The sequence below is a fragment of the Manis pentadactyla genome, chromosome 15, assembly GCF_030020395.1.
Source record: "Manis pentadactyla isolate mManPen7 chromosome 15, mManPen7.hap1, whole genome shotgun sequence".
Classification (NCBI taxonomy): domain Eukaryota; kingdom Metazoa; phylum Chordata; class Mammalia; order Pholidota; family Manidae; genus Manis; species Manis pentadactyla.
In genome coordinates, this window is record NC_080033.1 from 5,108,229 (window position 1) to 5,112,659 (window position 4,431).

The 4,431-nt window shown below is 51.4% G+C and overlaps 1 pseudogene; it reads left to right on the forward strand.

The window, feature by feature from the left end:
* Positions 1-434: 434 nt before the first annotated feature.
* On the forward strand, positions 435-4,004 carry LOC130681108 (immunoglobulin alpha Fc receptor-like; annotated as a pseudogene).
* Positions 4,005-4,431: the final 427 nt, after the last annotated feature.

Sequence of the window (4,431 nt, forward strand, 5' to 3'; positions counted from 1 at the left end):
GAAAAAGCAAAGGAATGGAAAGCAGGGACTTGAACCCACATTCGTACTCTGATGTTTGTAGCAGCATTATTCACATTAGCCAAAAAGTGGAGACCCCCCAAATATCCATTGATAGGAAGGGATAATCAAAATGTGGTAGACACAGCAATGGAGTATTATTCAATGTAAAAAGAAAAGACAGGCTGACACGTGTTACAACATGGATGAATCTTGAGGATGTTACGTGAAGTGAAATATGCCAGATGCAGAAAGACAAACATCTTATTCCTCCGCTGACATAAGTACCTCAAATAGGCCACTTCCCAGAGAAAGAGGGTAGATTAGAGACTGCCAGTGGCTGAGGGAAGACGAGCTGAGAGTCGTTGCTTCATGGGTTAGCGTTTCTGTTGAGAATCATGAAAAATGTCTGAAAATAGAGGTCATGTTTGCCCAGTATGGCGAATGTAGTTAGCAGCACGGAGCTGCAGCCTAAAAACTGGTTAAAGTGGTAAATTTTATGTTACATATACTTTACCACAATTAGAAAACAGCCAAAAAACAATTTTAAAAAGGAAGGAATTATAGGTCCTTCACACCATAATTTATAAGTGTTCCCCCATCGAGAAGGAAAGCACGGCTTCTCCCTGGGGAGCCACCCGAGCCCCAGCTCTGTTCCCTTGCAGAGTCCCTTGCAGGACTCTCCGGTCCCTGTCGTATCTGCTGCTCCTGGTTCTGTGGTCCCAGGGAACGAGTCCGTGACAGTCCTGTGCTGGGGACTCCTGAGTCTTTCCTGTGCCACCTGGGACCCTGGGAAACTCCACATACAAGGTGGTGGAGAAGAAACTGGGATTTCAGAAGAAGGCTGAATGTATCATTAACCACACGGCCGCAGACACCGCGGGGCGTTATCAGGGCCGGTATGAGAAATAGCACAGCTGGTCAGAGCGCAGTGACCCCCTGGAGCTGGTGGGGACAGGGGAGCAGAAGGCCAGGGTCTCCAGCCTTCATTCATTGTCCTTTTTTTAAATCTCTTCACAGACTTTATTCTTAGAACAGTTTCAGATCCACAGAAAAATTCAGAAGAGCCTATGCAGCTGGCATGGAGGACGGTGACATCTGCCAGGACTACGGTACCTGCCTTACTGCTAATGAACCAGCATCGACCCATTATTATGAGCTGAGGTCCAAGGTTTATTTGGATTTCCAAGGGTTCACCCAGTGTCCTTCACCTGTCCCAGGATCCCAACCACATGGCACTGCGTTGTCCTGTCTCTAGGCTCCAGCCAGACTGTCCTTGGCCTTGACGACCGGGGCAGTTTGAGGACTGGTCAGGTACTTGCAGGGGGCCCGGCTCCTGGAAGTCACCCGATGCTTCCCTCGGGATGGCTCAGGGGTTCTGGGATCCTGGGAGGAAGACCACAGGAGCTCAGTGCCATCGTCTCCGCTCTGTGTGAAGGGTACATCGTGCACCCAGGAACATGGGTGCTGATGCTGGCCCTGAGTACCTGGCTGAGGTAGTGTGCACTGGGTTTCTCCTCCAGAAATTTGCTTTTCCATATGGAAGGCAAACTGCACGGCGTGGGAGTTATGTTCCCGGCACAAGTCCAGCCCTCAGTGTTAAGCTCTGTCCTCAGGGTGGCCTGACCCTGTGTTTCTGAGGGTGGGCCCTGAATTTCCAGGTGCTTCTGTCTCCTGACATTCTTTTTACACTATGTCACCTCTCTCAGCCCCTCACATAGCTCCTCAAATTCTTGGATGCCATTCCCACCCCTTTTTTGTTCCAAAATATGATTTGTGACAGTGTGATGTACGATAAGAAGTATATATTTGGTCTTCATCTTGTTCCTGGCACTGGGTTCCTAAGAATCGGAATTTCCTGTGATGAGAGCACTAAAGGTGTCTTTTGTTAGGCTAATGAGCTGGCGTTAGGTAAGCACCTAAAGACGGGGATGGTCACCAGGGGAACTGGCCAGGTGAGTCGAGGGTTGGAGGGTTGGAACTCTCGGTCCCACCCCCATGAGGGGAGAGGGGCTGGAGGTTGACACAATCACCAATGGCCATGACATTACACCTCTTTCATGAAGCCTCCATCAAAACCCCAAAGGACAGTAGGTTCAGAGAGCTTCCAGGGTGGTGAGCACGTGGAGACTGGGGGAATGCGGTGGGCCCAGGGAGCCTGGAAGCCCCTCGCCCTCTCCCCCCGGCCCTGTGCATCTCCCTCACCTGGCCACCGGCATCTCTTCCATCTGCAGTTTCCGAGTTATGTCTTTTTATAATAAGCCAGTGATCTAGTAAAAAGCTTCTCTGAGTTCTGTGAGCTGCTCTAGCAAGTTAATTACACCCAGAGAGGGTCATGGGAACTTCTGATTTGTAGCCTGTCCATCAGAAGCCCAGGGGATCACCTGGACTTTCAGCTGGTGTCCGAAGCGGGGGTGGTCTTACAGGATGGAGCCCTCACACCGTGGGGTCTGACATGATCTCCATGTGGACAGTATCAGAATTGAGCTGAATAGTAGGACGCCCCGCTGGTGTCTTAGAATTGCTCGATGGGGTGGGGGAAATCCCGCGCATTACACTTGGGAACAGAATCGTCTGTGTTGTCCGGCTTTAGAGACCAGCTCTCCATCTCCCGCAGATGGCATCTCTTCTTGCCTGCAGGCTGCTTGTGTGCACAGCCCTGTTTGCAGAGTGTGCATCCTGTGCTGGTGCAACAGGACGCTAACAGCTCCCGTCCCTCTGGAGCAGGGACCATCTGCGTTTCCCCTTCTCTGCGCAGACCCAGCGTGCATGGCAGGGATGAGGGGGAAGGAGGGAGAGCCTGCTGAAGGGCCCCCCTCTCCTCTCTTAGGCTTGTATGGTAGCCCTTCCTCCCTGCTGATCGAGGCCGTGTGACAAGGCTTGGAGAGAGGGTTTCCCTCCAGTGCGGTTCAGCGCACGTCCGATTTGATAGATTTTCACTGGCCAAGGATGGAGAAGTTGCCTTGTCCCAGTACCAAAACGGGGGACACAGCAGCAACTTCATCGTGGGTCCTGTGAACCCCAGCTTCTCAGGAAACTACAGGTGCTACGGTTGGTACAGTGGCAGCCCCTACGTGTGGTCGGCCCCCAGCAAGGCCCTGGAGCTTGTGATCACCGGTAGGTGCAGCCCAGCCCGTCCCTGTATCCTCCTCCCTGGGGTTCTCCAGGCCGCCCACGGCCTTGGTATCAGGCAAGAACATAAACAGGTGCTCTGCCAGGAAAAGCTAGCACAGCATCCCCCAAACCACCTCCTTCCCCGTGCACAAGACTCCCCCAGGGGCCGCCGTTCCTCACCCTCGCACCCAGGCAGGCGGCCTCCATGTGGTTCTCACGAACGCAGGAGCTTGTTGAGGAGGGGGTCAGATGGAACCCCACACAGGGAGATGAGCTCCCCATTCAGGGCCCTGGGCTGGGGAAGGAGTGGAGCGTGACCAGTGATGGCTCCTCTCCTTTGGATTGTATCTCTGCGTATCACAAACCAAGACTGCATGATGGAGACCGGGATCCGCATGGGTGTGGCAGGGCTGGTCCCTGTGGCTCTCGTGGCCATCCTGGCTGAACACTGGCTCCGCCGCCAGGCTTCCCACAAGGAAGACCGGCCTGGCCTGAGCTGGAGTCGATGGAAATGTCAGAGAATGGAGATCTGGACCAAGCCCTCAGCGCCCCAGGCAGACACCTTGCGGAGTGCCCCAGCGCGTGTGGAAGGCGAGGGAGAGAGGTGCTACCAAGCGTGGGCCCATCTTCAAACCGGTCAAATGGGATTTCCCTTCGTGTAGCCGATGTGCTTGCACCTCCCACCTTTCTGACGTCAGTGATTAAATTCTCAGTGAAGTCTTAGCTTAACTAATCACACTCCCTATGATAAAAATAATGCAAGGCATGCTCAGTTCTCCTTGCTGACTGCTTTTCACCCTTCCTCTGTAGAAATTCCAGCTCATTATCTTCAGTTTGTCTCGAATGTATTAATGTTTATCAAATTCATCAAAACCGTAACAGGGAAGGGGATGAATGTGTTGAACAACTTGATTGTATTAATCATTTCACAATGTGTAAATATATTAAATCATCATGTTGTATACCCTAAATATATATAATTTTCTATTTGTCAATTATCCTTAATAAAGCCAGGAAGTTTTTTAAATAGGGGGAAGTGAAAAGGGAATTCACCCACTCCCAGAATGGAAACTTCAAACCATCTTGATTAAATGGAGTTCTGAACTTTTGGCTTCTGGGTAGAATATGATGTCTAAGTGCTGGGGTATGGTTTCAGTACCTTCCAGAGAAAACAGACCTGGTCTTAAAACGTCACGATGCAAGTCTTTTGAACAGAGACCTCTGCATAGAGTTAACACTGCCCAGAGAAAACACTGGTGTAAAGGCAGTCTTGGCAAGGATTTCCCTCTTAGGAAAAGCATTTCTGGAATTGCTCTGATC